This window comes from Dreissena polymorpha, chromosome 12 (assembly GCF_020536995.1).
Source record: "Dreissena polymorpha isolate Duluth1 chromosome 12, UMN_Dpol_1.0, whole genome shotgun sequence".
Classification (NCBI taxonomy): domain Eukaryota; kingdom Metazoa; phylum Mollusca; class Bivalvia; order Myida; family Dreissenidae; genus Dreissena; species Dreissena polymorpha.
The window spans coordinates 28571614-28588911 of record NC_068366.1 but is presented as its reverse complement, the minus strand read 5'-3'; the positions used below and the strand labels follow the sequence as shown (position 1 = coordinate 28588911).

The window sequence follows — 17298 nt, the reverse complement described above, 5'->3', positions numbered from 1 at the left end:
GCAACTTCTCCATTGCAGTGATGAGCACTTCATTAGATGTTTTAGTGGGAATTGCATCTTTAAAGGCATATTTAGTTACATATTCTGTAGCAGAGTCACCAGTATCTGAAAAGAACTCAAGATTTAAGTCCTGCACCCCATTTTCTTTATTTTGGCAACAACTGACCTCTATTACTGGAGGTTTTCTGAGAAACTCTGGCACAACAGCTTTGTCATCAGCATTGCTAAGAAAATGCAGAATCTCAAAAGGATCATGACCATTAAACCATTTGTCGTTACATTCAAACTGAAGTTGAAAAATTTTCTTATTGTGTTTGTCAGGCTCAATGGTGGGTACTTTATTCATTGGTTGCGGTTTTCGCCTTTTACAGGTAATAACCTCTGTGGACTGTTTATTCCCAGTTTCCTTGCATGTCGATTGCTTTTTCTTAACCACTGCACATTTATCTGTCTTGGAAGGCTGATCGTTTATTCCTGTATGACCTAAGTGGCGACATGTTCCATTGGCAACAGTCACATATATTGTGTCCAATGTTGAAAAATCACCGGTTGTGAGGGCATTGTCTATCACACTTGCCATGTTCAGTCTGCAGATGGCGGAGGTCCTTTCATAGATGAAATCAAATGTCTTGTTTTTACCATCTGCTAGTAGACCTGCATTCCAGTTGGTGTAGAATGGTCGCATATATTCAATGTAATCCTTCCTAGCATGATCCCAACAGTCGAGTACCCTAGTACGGATAGTGTCCTGAACAAGAGGATTGTCGAGATCTTGGCCAGTATTTAAACATTCGTCTTTGGCACTCTGAAGGCAGTTTTGTATATTTAGTTTCAAGCTGTCCATGTGCTGACTGAATTCACGACTAAAATACAGCCTATGAGCATGTGGATTGGCATTTGCACCCCATTCAAACCGTGTAAAATAGGCATCACCATCATATCTGATTCTAGATAAAAACGTTGTGTCCAGCTCTGCCATCAATGCGCACATAAACGATACGATGCTTGGATACTGTAGTACGTTTCTTCGCCGACCTTCCAAAAATTCTTGGTCACTCTGGATGGAGAGGGTCTCTGTACCTGGACAGACGTTGTGAATTGCCGGGTGATGGTTATACGGTGGAGCACGAGTCTGGAACAGCATAATTGACATTGGCATTTTGTCTTTTCGCCAAGGAACACTTTCTTCCCAATCCCGTTGAACAGCTATTGCATCATCCCTTGACCTTTTCCAGAATGGAGCTGTATCCGGTATTGAGGACTTGAACATCATTAGGTTTGATACAGTCCAGTCACGAAGCTCTGCATTTTGCATTAAATCCTCTTTTACAGGTATTCCAGTTGTTTCAAAGGCATCACTTTTCAGAGCGAGCTTGGCCTTTCCCTTGCTATGTTCTCGTTTAATCATGCTATGAACTAGAAATTGAAGCTCAGTATTGACCATCGCTCGTTTTTGTGCGCATACCCAATACAGGTAAGCAAATTTGTAGCTGCCTGATTTATTTTTAATGCTACGAGGACGTTCTTGGTGTGGACATGCATCACCAGTGAGGAAGACATCCGGGAAAGCCATTTGTAGGTATCCTTGTGTATCCTCAGCAACAGGGTTCTGACGGTCCACATCTGGTGCTGAGATCCTTTGTAACACTGTGTTTTGCATTCCATTCTTGAGAATTTGCTCTGGGTTTTCAGACAAGTTAGAAACTCCACCCTGTGCAACACTACCTGAATCTCCTTCATCATTGCTGCTCTCCCTTAGGAGAAGTTCTACTTCTTCACAACATAGGTAGGTTAGGTTTTTTAATTCATCTTCAGGTAATAATACCTTTTCAATGTTTTTTGTGATGCATTTGAAACATCTGTGCTAGGATTGAGCCATTTCCTCTGAACACCGTACAAGACAACATCAGTGAGTGTTATTTTTATGGTTTCATTTGGATCTTCATCATGGTTAAGTTTGTCATTAGTTTGACTCTCTAGTATGAACTTTGCTAGATCGTTCCATATTAGATTTGCAATTTGTTCCATGTTAAGGCAGCTGGATGTGGCTTTTTGATTTTCAATTAGAATCGCATCTTTTATGCCACTTCCGATAATAAAACCAGAGTTTATCCATTCAGAGAACAGCTGAATAGTTAATCTTTTAGAAGCACGCTCATGGATCAGCTCAACATTGATTTTTCTTAAACCATTTGGGTAAACAGCTGTGCTTGTATCTGATAGCTGACTTGCTAGATTCTCCATGGCAGCTACTGTAAAAGGTGTATGAACCTTATCACAGTACCTGTAAAATGGTCTTTTGGTACCATATACAGGACAAGTCACTTCACGCTCCATAAGCTCTTTTGCATGAACAATCTTTGCCATATTAATTTTAGCTTCATTAATGCTCCCATCTTCTTGCTTAGAGACCATGATAACAAATGGTAACTTTTGGAAAGTGTGCCATGGAAGAGCTTTAGTTTTGACTGGTTCTTTTATCGCAAAAGATATTGAGCCATATCTGGAGAATGGGATATTATTTGTTCGAGACCGCAATATAACTATTACAGCATGGATCGGTGACAGAACAAGTTTTTCAGCCTGAGATAAAGTGTCCATGAACATTTCATGCTGATATGAGGCCTCATCTTGAAAAACATCAAGAGCCATCAGATTTTCAGGACCGTAAGGGTTTATATTTGAAATATTGTCATCAATAGATTGCTGACTATCAACAGTGGTTCCCTGAGAACTCTCTTCACCAGCAGAATTTTTGTGCAGCAATGTTACAATTCCATCATCAATTTTACAAAATTTTGAACAATTTGTACATACCCCTGTTACTGTTTCATCATTATAAACTCTAGCACTCGAAAATGCTGAGTCGAGAGTGACACTAGACCCTGCTAAGACCCGAGACTGCTTTAAAGCTTGCAGAAGAAAAGAGTTTGACAGTGGAATCTGTTGGCCAGCTTCAGGGACGTTTATACAATTAGCTGCATCTGCTTCAAAGCCAGGTGAACACATTCCACATTGAGAGCAATGGATCATCTTCATGGCACCATATGTTGCATGGAGATCACGAATTCCACTTAGATTAAGGACAGTGTGCTGAGCAGATGGGTCTTCAGATGACAGCTCGCTATGATCTAACCATGATTGACAAACAAGAGCTTCGCGTGGTTTCATTATATTAAGCTTTCCTTTTTTCAAAGTAGGTATTTCTTTACAAGACTTAAATCGACCAGTAGTCAAAGATTGAACAAACTTCACACATGCCGAAGGCAGAGACTGAGTGTATACTGCCCTGCCTTTGATTATGTCAAATTCTTGACTCGTGCATGCATATTTTGCCATTATCTGAACATGTTCAACACCTGCACTAACTTCGCTTATTGTTTTCAACACAAAAGCAACTGGCATAAGTTTTGACTCGTGCAGACTGTTGTATGCTACCCATAGTTGTGGACTTGGTTCAGAACATGGAAGAGGAATAATGTCATTTTCCTCATCACATGAAGTGCCATGAAGCAGATTGCAGGAGAATTGTACTTGTTTATGAAGGTTACCATATACATATGAGCCCAAGACAAACTTTTCAGCTGCTCTCTTTCCTAACCATCGGACTTTGCTGCAAAGATTGCATTTTCTAAGGTAAAATTCGCTCGTGTCTGCTTCTGTTGGTTCTAATACTTTTTGTAAAGACAAGTCCGAGTCTGTCTTAAGTTCCTGTTTTGCCTTAGAAGAGGCAGATGTAAATTTGACATCAAAGTTGATCCTTTCATTTTTAAGACGATCCTCATTACATTGAGGCCCAGCAAAGTTGTCTAACAACTTCTCGTGTCTTGAATAACGGTGGATAATTTCTGAATGAACGTCCTTTAATATTTCCTCATAGTCTGTGCAACTCAGGAGTCGTGTAGTTGGGTCTACCAAATATTCAGCCTTTACATTTTCTCCATATCTTTTTGCAACTAACTGCAAGAAAGTTGTTTTTCTGTAGTATTTTATTGTGCCCTTTCCATAATAATGAAGGCGCTCTAAATTGCAAGCATCTTCATGGGATTGTGGTCCACGATTTGGCTCTAAGCCTTCATCTCTACAAGCTTTTGAATATTTAGTGTAATAAAGATTTACTTCGTGTAGAAGTGAAAGAAATTGACCCTCATTCGTCAGCACTGAGTTTATTGTTAAGTTTTTTTGATTTGCAATGGCCTTCAAACGAATCCATGAATACCAACGGAAAGCGAGGGATGATCTTTCAGTAGTTGGTATTCCTCTTGTTAACATGTTATCAAGGCGAATTGAATGACTGATGTCTGAGCCTTGAATGGTATACTTTACGATGCAGTTATGATCATTTTTATACTCCCAGGGTCCAAAAACAGAATCCTGTAGACCAAAGTCAGTTGTGACGGACAAAACATTAATTGGGCCAAGAGTAAGCAAATTTTGTAAAGTTAAAATTTTTGTTGTTGTTTTATTTACATTTGTATTAGCATTGGATTTTTCTATACTTTCCTGTGTGGTAGACTGAGCAACCATATACTTATCCTTTTTAACAACATCATCTGGTCTTCCTTCCTGCAATATTAATTTTTAACGGATAATTTTCATTGTTTGAAACAGTGAAATTATCAGATTTAATTCACTGATATTTCTCTATAAACCATCGGAAAGCATAAAATAAACATGAATAATTCCAATTGCACTCTGTGAGATAAGATTTTAGCAGCATTTAATACTAAGTCTCTTTCATTTTGATAATCCACAAAGCAACCATGCACATCAACACAGTAATCTTCATTCAAAATGTCAACTCAAGACTTGGAAAGCTTTCATGTGCATAATTGTCTACTCTCATCTCAACTGTATTATTGACTGCGACTTTCATGGTAGACGAAGCACCTTCATGGACATTTTTGTCGACATAATTGAAACACCCATGTAAGTGTTTTCTTTCCTTCAAAATTTGGGCCTTTTTTCCGATTCCCAATGGTCATTACATAAAAAATCAAAAGAGGCGACTTAAGGTGTGTATTAAAGCTTCGGAAGCAAAAAAAGCATTTATGTGTAAAAAATTCACACCACATGAATTCTTTCAACCAGATTGTCAAGAACCAAATAACCAAAGTATGGTTTTGTCAATAATTCATGAACCTATAAGCTCATGCGTAAATGACTGTGACTCTGAATCGGTTAAAAACCTTCAGGTTCATTGTCTGGGAGAACAGCTGAGCCATGGAAACAACAATAGCCCTGGCTTGAAATAATTAATTTAACAAATAAGGAGTTATGTAAGATTAAATTTTAGAAATAGGGGATAAAATAATAATTAATTTTTAAAATAGGGGGCAAAATAAGAATTTGACCAAAATGTTATCTGGAGCTCTGGGTACAAGTGCGTAGCATGTCAGACTCAGGACTCCAATAATTTACTTTTTTATCAACTCGCAAAAAAATTGCGAGTTGTTAAAATTTTAACTGGCATTTTTTTCTTTCCAGCTGGCAATACAAGTTGGTTACAATCAAAGCGCAAGCCACGAGACTGATACAAGCACTTGTAACAATTGACTTGCGTAATATTCCTTTTATTATATACAAAATTGAATCATTTAATTTAAAAACAAGAGCCGTCTCGATCGGAAGACATATCATCTACTGAATGTCATAACTAGGGTAACTGACATTTTGTGAATTGATCAAGAATATATATTTTTCGATATTTTCTGACATACAGTAAGAGCACTTACGTTATTTGTTGAATTCAAAGTATTTCAGTGTTGAAATTATGATATAATTACTGCTCCTTGTTTAATTTTTTAATTAAAAATAAAGACATATCAATTTGGAGTTTTTTTCGTTTTTCAAGTGTTATAATAATACTTATCACAAAATTTGAATACGAAAAAGATTATTATTTTAATTGAACAGTTTTTTGCTTCTCTTGAAAATATAACAAAATGTCAGTTACGCTACTTTTTACATTCAGAAAATGACACGTGTTCATAATGTCAATTTCAACAAGAGTGCCAAACTGTCACAAGATACGCCCGTTCGAAGGTTTTGGACACCATGCTCAATGCTTGAAAGTGTCCTCAAGACCTAGTTATTGACCCGGCATGACCCATATTTGAACTTGACCTAGATATCACTTAGATGTAACATCTGACTAAATTTGGTGAAGATCAGATGAAAACTACTTCAATTAAAGAGCGGACAACATGCTTAATGCTTGAAATGCACTATGTGACCTCGTTTTTGACCCGGCATGACCCATGTTCGAACTTGACCTACATATCATCTAGACACAACTTCTGACCAAATTAGGTGAAGATCAGATGAAAACTACTTCAATTAGAGAGCGGACACCATGCAAAATGCTTGAAATGCACTAAGTAACCTCGTGACCTAGTTTTTGACCCGGCATGACCCATATTTGAACTTGACCTACATATCATCTAGACACAACTTCTGACCAAATTTGGTGAAGATCGGATGAATACAATTTGAATTAGAGTCCGGACAAAGTGGCGCCGTTGAAAATGCACTAATTGACCCTATGACCTAGTTTTTGACCCGGCATGACCCATATTCGAACTTGGCCTATATATCAACTAGATGCAACTGCTGACCAAGTTTGGTGAAGATCGGATGAATACAATTTGAAATAGAGTCCCGACAAAGTGGCCCCTTTGAAAATGCACTTATTGACCCTATGACCTAGTTTTTGACCCGGCATGACCCATATTCGAACTTGGCCTAGATATCAACTAGATGCAACTGCTGACCAAGTTTGGTGAAGATCTGATGAATACAATTTGAAATAGAGTCCGGACAAAGTGGCCCCTTTGAAAATGCACTTATTGACCCTATGACCTAGTTTTTGACCCGGCATGACCCATATTCGAACTTGGCCTAGATATCAACTAGATGCAACTGCTGACCAAGTTTGGTGAAGATCGGATGAATACAATTTGAATTAGAGTCCGGACAAAGTGATGCCTTCCGCCCGCCGCCCGCCCGCCGCCAAGGGGTTTCACATAATACGTCCCGTATTTTATACGGGCGTATAAAAATTTGGTAAAAAACATTATTTGTACCAAAAAAGGTTGACTTAATATTTAAACAGTTGTTGAATGTCATCTTATAAACACAAACATGAAAACAAGAGGGCCAATATGGCCCTAGTTCGCTCACCTTAAATAGTCGGTTCATTCAATCTTTACCTAACGTCAAACTTGACCTAGATATTGTCCAGACAAACATCCTGGTGAAGTTTCATCATTAATGAACCAAAACTCTGGCGTATAGTGTTATTGTTTTTGTAACATTTGACCTGGTGACCTATATTTTGAGTTAAGAACCCTTACCAAACATCAAACTTTGCTTACAAAAATAAATATTTTGACCAAGATTTATAAAATCTGAAACAAAATTGTGACCTCTAGAGTGTTTACAAGGATTTTCTATAATATAATGAAAATTTGGACAATCTAAGGGCAATATTTATAACATTAATTATGTGATTTTGCTCATTATAAAACTTGACTGAGATCTTTCAGCAACTTTCACAAAGAATGCTCAAGAAGTGTGAATGCTCGAGTGTTTACAAACCAAATGTTGACTGACGGACGGACGGCGGACAAAGACCAATCCTGAAAACTCACCTGAGCAATCAGGTGAGCTAAAAAGTGTGTTTCACCAATCTGAGATATTTTCCAACTTGTCCGACAAATCAATAAAACCAATGAATTGACTAAATTTCACGATGATTAGGCAAAATATGTGACTTTCATTTTCAATATTTGTAAACAAAGTTTTGAGCAGCTTAAATCAACAGCCGCTTATGTTTTAACACACTGCACACATGTGCTGGGCAATCAGCTGATAATTGGATTACTGCGCATAAAGCGCATGTTTTGTAGTTCCCGGATAACTATTATAATGTAAAATAAATGTTTTGCGTTGCGTTCGGGACAGAGAGTAATGGCCGAACAGTTGTCATTCAAGTACGTCGTTGAGGAATGCGAATCTGAGGTAACTGTGATTGACGCATTTTTCAACTGGCTTTTTGTAGAATAACCTTGCACTTAATTGCTTATATATTTTCTGGTGGTTCAGGTTTGCTCTCTCTCTTTCACATGGATATATGGGATACATTTCTGCTAATTTTTACCTAAACTTTATGTATAAATTTATAATTGTGATTTGATTGAAATCTGTGTGTGATATTAATTTCTTCTTATTTCAGGATCCGAAAGAGGCTGGCTCAGATGACGAGGAAGCTAACTTGGATGAAGATGAATTAATAAGAGATTTGTATTGTATTCTAAAGATTGAATAAATGAATGCTTCTTTGGATGTTTTATGTTATGTTTATCTGCATTTTTAACAAAAATGTTTGGGCTAGTAAAATCTGACTCGGGCTTGTTCAAATTCCCATAGTACTAGCCCGACTTGCTTGAAGATTTGAATCTGAATTTCAGTGACTGAAATAGTACACAAGAAAAATAATATACATTGAATAAATCTTACGTAAAACCGTGTTAGAATTGAAATAATTCGTATACTTTATACTTTGTTGTTGAATATCTCACGACCTGAAAATTAGATGCGTGGTTTCAAATGCTTCGCTCTCGTGATTTAATATCCCTACGCATCTAAACTATCAGACGTGGTCGTGGGTATTTGACAACAAATTAATTCTTAATTATTTGGTTTGTTGTTGTCAGTAGCCAACCTACGTCATTCAAGAAATGCAACAAATAAAAAAATGTTTTACATGATTGGAGTATTCATAAATAACTCGGTATATTGCCTCTTTTGCCTTGAAACTTTTCTGGAAATAGCTTGTGGAATTCCAAATTTCGCCATAATTTTACTACCGGACACGAGGTCTGGCAATATAAGAATCATTTCCAGATTTTCCAAATTATTATCAGAAAAATCGAGGACCGACAATATTTCGGAAAGACTGCACTGGGGGCCATGTTTTTTTCACTGATCTGGACCATTTTCGAACTTGTTCGAGATATCAATAAAACCAATGTTTTCACCAACTTTCATGATGATTGGGCAAAAATTGTGACTTTGTGTTTACAATGTTTTTCTTTTTTTTTGACCTACTTTTTGACCCAGCATGACCCAGTTTTAATCTCAATCAGGACATCATTGGGACAAATGTTTCTGACCAAGTTTCATAAAGATCGGACAAAAAATGTGGCCTCTAGACTGTTTACAATCAAATGTGGACAGACGACGGACGGACAGACGACGAATCAAGAGCAATCACAAAAGCTCACCTGAGCAATCAGGTGAGCTTAAAAGTGAAATGTATAAAAATGTCGGTTACATTACTTATAACATTCAACACTTTCGAAACCTAAACCAAGATTTAAAAAGCTAAACACGGACCCTAAGTTCAAGGTCAAGGTCAAAATTTGTGTGTGTATGGAAAGGCCTTGTCCATATACACATGCATACCAACTGTGAAGGTTAAATCTGAATTTATATACAAATTATATTTTTTTTAAATCTAAACGCAAAAGTGTGACGGAAGGGCAGACGGACAGACAGTGCACTATAATTATGCACTCCTTCGGGGGAATAAAAAATGAGTTTAAGCATTCATAATTAACAAAGAATGAATGCTCTTATAATTTTTTTTTTCGAGGTGACTTCATTAAAGTAGTCTGGCTAGAATGGTTATATGAAATTGGTAAACTTGTGAGTAGTGTAATACGGAAATTATTTCTGTGCAGATAACTTTTACTGATTGATACAACTTGTATTTTTTGGGAACATAAAGCAGGTATATTACTAGTGACCTGAAAATTCATATGGGTCATTTGCCAGTCATCATCAATGTACCTATGAAGTTTCATGATCCTAGGCGTAAGCATTGTTGAGTTATCATCCCAAAACCATTTACTATTTAGAGTCACTGTGACCTTGACTTTTGACCTAGTGACCTGAAAATGATTAGGGGTTATCTGCTAGTCATGATCAATTTCCTGTTCCCAAGTTTCATGATCCTGGCATAAGAATTCTTGAGTTATCATCTGGATACCATTTTACTGTGTCCAGTCACTGTGACCTTGACCTAGTGACCTGGAAATCGATGTGGGTCATCTGCCAGTCATGATTAATGTACCTATGAAGTTTGATGATCCTAGGCGTAAGCATTCTTGAGTTATCAACCAGAAATCATTTTACTACTTAGAGTCACTCACTCACTGTGGCCTTGACCTTTGACCAAGTGACCTGAAAATCAATAGGGGTCATCTGCCAGTAATGATCAATGTACCTATGAAGTTTCATGATCCAAGGCCTAAGCATTGTAGAGTTATAGTCCAGAAACCATCTGGTGGACTAACCTACGGATGGACCCACCGACATGTGCAAAAAAATATACCCCCTCTTCTTCGACGGGGTGCATAATAAATGTAAATAGTTTAATTTTCTATTATCATAAAAAAAAATATCAATCAACACATATTTCAAGTATTCAGAATAAAGTCTACATATTAAGTGAAGACAAATATATCGTGAAGACAATCATATCGTGTACTGAATGTAATAACTTGTTTAACTAACATTTTGTATATTTTTCAGGAGAGCATATTTTCCGAAATACATTAAGAGCACTTATTCTACTTTTGCATTCAAAATATTTTATTGATAAAAGTATGGTAACTGCTTCTTTCTTAACTTTGTATTGTTTTTAATGATATCTCAATTTGTAGTTGTGTTATTTTTTACAAATTTTACTATAAACTGATAATAAAATTGGAATACTCAAAAGTATTTATTATGTTTATAAAACAAATTTTAGCTTCTCCTGAAAATTTAACAAAATGTCAGTTACACTACTTATAAAATTCAGAAAACAACATGTGCTTGCTTATTTCAATAAGGAAAATTTGGTTAAATTTTTTTTTAATGAGCAACTCATTTATTCCAGAGTGAGGGGGCCAGGGCCGCTATACAAATCAGAAAAAAGCGCTGTTGTCAAGTAAGTATTCAGGTAAGTATTCTTACCTTTTTCTGTTGAAACTGTCGTTTCTTTGGTCTCCCGCGCCCGCGGGTATTTCCAGTTCTGTTGTTATTCATAATTGTTTTGAATCTATTGAGAAAAAAAATATAGGTTTATATCTACATGTAGAACTGTTTAGGAAGTGACTACAGGTACGCATCTGTACCTCTAGAATCTCGTTCTAGGGGTATGGATCCGTACTTCTAGCCAAAACCACTAGGGTTTTGCTACAGGTACGGACCTCCCGTTTTCACATATTATATGCCCTTTTTCATAGTTAAACTGTTCCACACGTATGTTAGATCAATAACAACAAAGTATTTACATTAATTTTAAATCAAATGCAATTTATCCGCTCGGCAGGACTCGTTTGTTTACATTGTTCCAGCGTTTTTTTCCTTCTTTGAACGGGTCCGGTAAACGGCCCTGTTCCAATCGGGACCGGACCTGGTCCCAACTCGCTGACGGACCCTTCCCAATTTAGAAAACAGTCTTATCCCAAATAGTTTATATAAAACGGCCTCGTATCGATTCAAAAATCCCAAATAGACTATCTTTTTTGTCACAAAACAACTTCAGAAGTTAGTAAACAAGTATGAAAAGGAAACGGTTGTTGTTGTAGTTGTTGTTGTTCTTTTAGAATGAGGCCGACACAACTTCCGATAGGTGGAGCCATCTAGTTACCAAGTTGACTGTTCCCTGGCCGGCATACATAATGCGGCATTATTGAATGCTGGCAGGGAAACAGTCAACCAAATAAGGCAATAGTAGTAAAATTGACCTTGTTTTGTACGCTTCGATAACAATGTTTCACATGTTCGTGACAGTTGTTTATTGAACGTTTTCGTTAAATACAGATTCAATAAACAAAATAAAACCCTTATTCGAAAAGAATGATAGATATTTCGAAATGCCGTCTTTGACAAAATATTTTCCGGGTTTTGGTTTTATACATAGCGACGTCTTTAAGTAGTAAACAAACCCAAATATGGAAATCCGAAATCTTGTTTTACTCTTCAAATACTCCCAGGGAAATTAAAGTCAACTACTTCCGACAATTTTGCACACTCTCATCGTGGTTTTTTATAAATAGCCAGAAAATGAGTCAAAATCAAAATACTACTTGAAGAAAGTGAACAAAACGAAATCAGCCAAGCATAAATTTAGCCACCTAAATTTCTGTTTTCCATTATAACAATGGTCATCTGCTGGTCCTTTTAATTTAGACAAGTTATCTCAAATTGCCACACAAAGTAATTGTTCAATTGGGCTTTATGCCATTTTAAACAATTTTCAGTTATATTGCGGCAAAACCCATTAATTCTATCTGGAAAACCAGTTCTTATTTTTTTTTTAAATAAATTGGTATTTGTTATACAGACTTATGATATACCCTATCCCAGAATACCATTGATAGTGTATAAAAGCATTGTTTACTACATAAAATAGATTCCAGTTGATGTATTTGTATGATGTTTGATATTTCCCAATTTGATGGATTTCACGACGCGAAAATTCCCAATATGAAGGATTTCGGGACTCAAAAATTCCCAATTTCTAGGGGACAGGACCTGTTCCCAAACAGGCGGAAAAAAAACACTGTGTTCAGGTCAGCAATAATAAACAAGTAACACCGGTTATGGTATAATCTATAACTGCTTCTGTACATAGTGAAAGCGTTGTCGTCTCGCGGATGGGAGCATTTTAATTTAATAATTGTTAAAAAAATAAATAATCTTATGATAAGACAATAACTATTACATTTCTGTATTTCAATACTGAATGTATTATACTTGTTAAATAAAATGCTCTGCCTCTTAATGCATCATTTCAAATTCAATTGAAGTATTTGGAGGAATTGCTGATTTAAAGAACTTTATATAATAACTTTTATTATTTGTATTAATTGCTGATTCGATTGAACTTCAAGAAATTAAAATGAACAAAGGCAAACTTTACAAACAGTATGGCTTTACAACTTCGGTAGTTTGCATGTGCGTGTCAAACTTTGAAACATCTACCGAACTGAAACAACGTCTGTTTTCCACGTGTACAGTTAGTAATTGCCTTTATGGAAGTTACTTTTGCAAACAATTTAAGCTAAGTGTGAACATTTTAATTGTCTTCAATAGGACCAACAGTGTCTTTAATGTGCTTTCTGACGTGCGTTAGCGCATTTTTGGAAATGGTAATTACGTTTAATTACAAATTGAGTGCAATATGAGCACATACCAGCATACAGTATGTAACTCCCAGACAATGCGTACACGTTGTCATTTGAGTTTTAAAATTCAATTATGGCGGCCGTCTCTTTTCAAGTCGGGGAACAATTTCCCTCTTTTCTAAGTCTGCAGAGTAAAATAAAATAATATCAAAGTGCTAACAAATTCAAATGTACAGACGCAGTTCGCGTAGTCTTGCAGCTGCTTAAAGTAGGTGTCCAAATAGAGTGTTCAAGGAAGAAATAAATATTGGAAATTAAGGCCTAAATTAAAATTAAGTTTGTTTGCCCTTTACCGACTGACCCACTTTTTACCCCACGACCCATAAAATTGTATTGCGATTTCTGAAAACGTATGTTTGTTATTTTCGTTTTTTTTTCGCCGATCATTAAATTAAAGAGCCAACTGCAATATTTAATTGTGCGCGTATTTATATCCCTGTCCATTATTATCGCCCCTGAGTGATCTAGCAGGTCGCGCTGATGGTTGGAATTTCATATGCCCCAGCAAGCGCCTATAACCAGTATTGCGATCGGCGGTGTACCGTGAAAATGGCGAACGACATTATACTTAACTATTGGTTCGCGAAAGTAGTCTGACATATGCAAGTTTACATTCGTTGCACACATGTTGTTAACGTGATCCAAGATGGCGGACAATGAAAAGAAATAACGATGCTCAGCGAGGACAAATGACTATGGAATCAGGGGTTTTTCTGCCTATTTGGGAAAAGGAGTCTGACCAAATTGGGAATCGACAAAATTGTCCATTTTGGGAATTTTCGAGTCGATGAAACCGTCAATTTGGGAATTTTATCATGCTTAAATAAGTTAGTGGTTTTACAAAAAAAACATATTTTATTTGTTATTTTGTCTTCAAAAACAAACACTGGTAAAAGGTAAGTAAGTCACACAAGTCACAGCATGATTTTTCTTTGCTTTTTGTTTTTTGCATTTGATGAACTTGAACTTGGAGACTGAAAAACAACTTTCTTACTAGGCTCCGAATAAGAATTATCGACCGAGTCGGACAATGGAACAGCCATGGGTATTTCACTTGCTTGCACTGCTTGTTCGGGGTACTAGAGGGAGTAGAAGATTCAGCGATTTTCGCAAACATCGACGTTATCGTAGAACATCCTTTTGCATCTCTCTTTTTTTTTTTTTGCTGTAGGACTTATCGTTATGGAAGCCATGTTGAAAATAAGCGTCTACAGATTTGACTAGATGTGTATTGTGCGGCTCTATATACTTGTGTTATGGGACAGACCTTTTCGCTGTCAATGTTGAATGAACATAGCGTCTAGGCATTTGATACAATTGTATATGTTGCGGCTATTACTTCATTATAAGTTCAAATTTTCGCTAATTGTTGCATACATGGCATTAATACAGGAAAGTACATTTCTGTTATTCTAATTCGTTAATTATGCTTAATTTGAAGTCACTTTCGATATAAATTATGTTTACTTTTTACGATTTTCAATTTTTTTTTTGGAATTGGGAAATATGTAATCAAAATTGATTGGGAACGGGTCCGTTTGCTTTGGGAATGCCTCCGTTGTCCAGAGGCGCAGACAGTGCAGAAAAACCCCTGGGAATTTACGACGGACATCATATAATTAGTTTGGATTAATGACAAGAGCGTGTCATTCTACGATGGAGCATACGTTTTAGATACAAATAAAACTTTTTTTTTGGAAATGTATAAACTGAATGTCACAGTGACCTCTTGTCATGTTATGAAATATTTAAATATCAACCAATCAGAAGAAGGCATTACAGTGTAATAGGCTGCGTTATAGATTAAAATCTACCTGCGGTATACAGCGGGCACAGCGATTGGAATGGAAAATGTGAGTAGTGTTGATTTAAATTGGTCAGGCGTGCAAAATTGAAAGATTCATTACATAATTATTACGGAAATTATTGACAAATGAATTATCTACACAGGTATGTAAATATTATTGCAATCCGTTGATATTAACTGTCTGATATCAGGGCTTGAATGTTGCGCACCAAATTCCTTGCGCATCAATAAGACAAAGAAGGAAAACTTTCGCTATTAAAAGATAGTGAACTATTGACGCCAAGAGTCTGCCAAAGCAAAAATCATCAAAAGACTCTATGGCGGCAATTTATATTGACTAGACTCTGTGCAGAGTAAGAATGTATCATTTACTTAGGATTTTCAATAACAATGTAAAATGCATTTATTATAAAATATAAAATAGAACGATTTGTTAAAAATAAAATCCTTCAATGTTAACCATAATTTGTCTCAATCTTTAACCACAAATTATCAGTTACAAATACTACAACATAAAAACACTGTAATCATTAAAGATTCTGAATGTATTAAAAAAACACAATTAAATTCAACTGTAACAAGACATTATTTAAAATAACGATTAAAGTTGTTGGTTTTAAATATTTTCTACAACAAAAATTAAATTAAAAAACAAATAAATGAGATCAAAAACACAATGGTACGAACGTACTGAGTTCGATGTGAACAAAGTAAATGAAGTATTTCATATGCATTAAACATTACAACTATTGGTCATTTGACATTTAATATATTGTATACTTAAAAACACATTAAAGTACTTCGGTTGTGTTCATTTGCATTTGATTTTACGTATATTGCAACATAAATGCAATAAATAGAGGCATTTTGACAGCAGACTGTTGAAACTCGGTACGAATTTCCACACGACCAATCTGAATGAAATTTGATCGTCTGTATTGTAATGAATAAAGGGAAATCAACATACAAAATAACATAATTGAAATATAAAATACCTTACCATTTGATTGCTATCGTTTTTGTAGGTTTATATAAAGTAATTGTTGAAGAAACGGTTATCGATCACGCTACCAGCTTAATCAAATTTCCAATATGGCGCCGCTATTTCGACACTAATAAAAAGTTTGATTCTAATTGGTTCGTATATATATATATATATAGCTGGGACTCTACTAGAGCCAATCAAAAGACTTGTTGCATTATTGAAGCCTGATTCTGTTAGACTTAGCGTAACTCGTACCCAAGAGGGTTCGTACTTATCGTGATTAACGTATGCGTTAACAGATTCCTTTTAGCAATCGTCCACTGGGACACAAATATTTTAAAACTATGCGTCTATTTCGATATCTGTGCATGATAAACGCGGGACGCGCGGATAGATTATTAACTGATTAGAATCTGTTCTGTATTTACATAATCGTTGTTTGTACGATTGTTTTTCATTTGAAAAGTTTTCTGTAAATTTCAAATCGTAAAAACGACCCTTATCTCTTGCCCTGAGTAAAGTGCATTAAATACTGTCAGTTTCTTCAGTATTACTGAAGATGGTGTTCATGTCACTAATATTCATGATATTTCCATGTGCGAGTGTTATTGTAAACACAAGTTTCTGAAAGCAGTGCGAAAAAAGTGCATTACGCAAAGCCAATAATCTGCGCAGATTTTGTCAATATTGTCAATAAACTGCATGTTTACTTACCGTAGGCTAAGTCGACTGACAGTCCGTTGGCCACATTGTGGAAGATCTTGCAGCCGTTTAAGTTATTGTTGCCTTTCACTTTTCAATACACATTTATTAACTTCAAACAAAATAAGTAACTAACTAAGTAACTATTTAACTGACTAACACGCGCGTTTCTTTTTTCCAATATCCGAGACAAATTTACTTTCGCGCTTTGCCAATCATGTTCTGGCTTTAAAGTTAACCGCTTTTTGCGAATGCAATGACGTTTACATATGAATTGGCCAATGAAAAATTTCGGCGGGATAGCGATAGCGTCAGGCGCCAAAACTGGCGCGTGGTTTTTCCCGGTATAGACCGCTCTTTCAGATCTGTGTGAATGCGCGCTAAGGATTGGGGGAAACGGACTATTTCCAGCATTGTGAAACACGGAAGTAAAAATAGTAATTAATTATTATCAAAAAAACAGGACTTATTAAACGGGTCAGCTGTGATATATAAAAGTATGAAAGAGGTATACATTTAAACAGAGGAAACGTTCTTTAAAAAACAGTCATATCAAGAAA

At 36.0% G+C, this 17298-nt stretch overlaps 1 long non-coding RNA gene across 1 annotated transcript; it reads right to left on the bottom strand.

Moving 5' to 3' along the window:
- Window positions 1–3932: 3932 nt before the first annotated feature.
- LOC127854176 (uncharacterized) lies at window positions 3933–16949 on the bottom strand. The gene is made up of 3 exons (XR_008036950.1): window positions 16751–16949; window positions 11026–11110; window positions 3933–4566 (listed from the first exon to the last, which is right to left on the bottom strand). It is a non-coding gene; the product is annotated as an uncharacterized LOC127854176 (long non-coding RNA).
- Window positions 16950–17298: the final 349 nt, after the last annotated feature.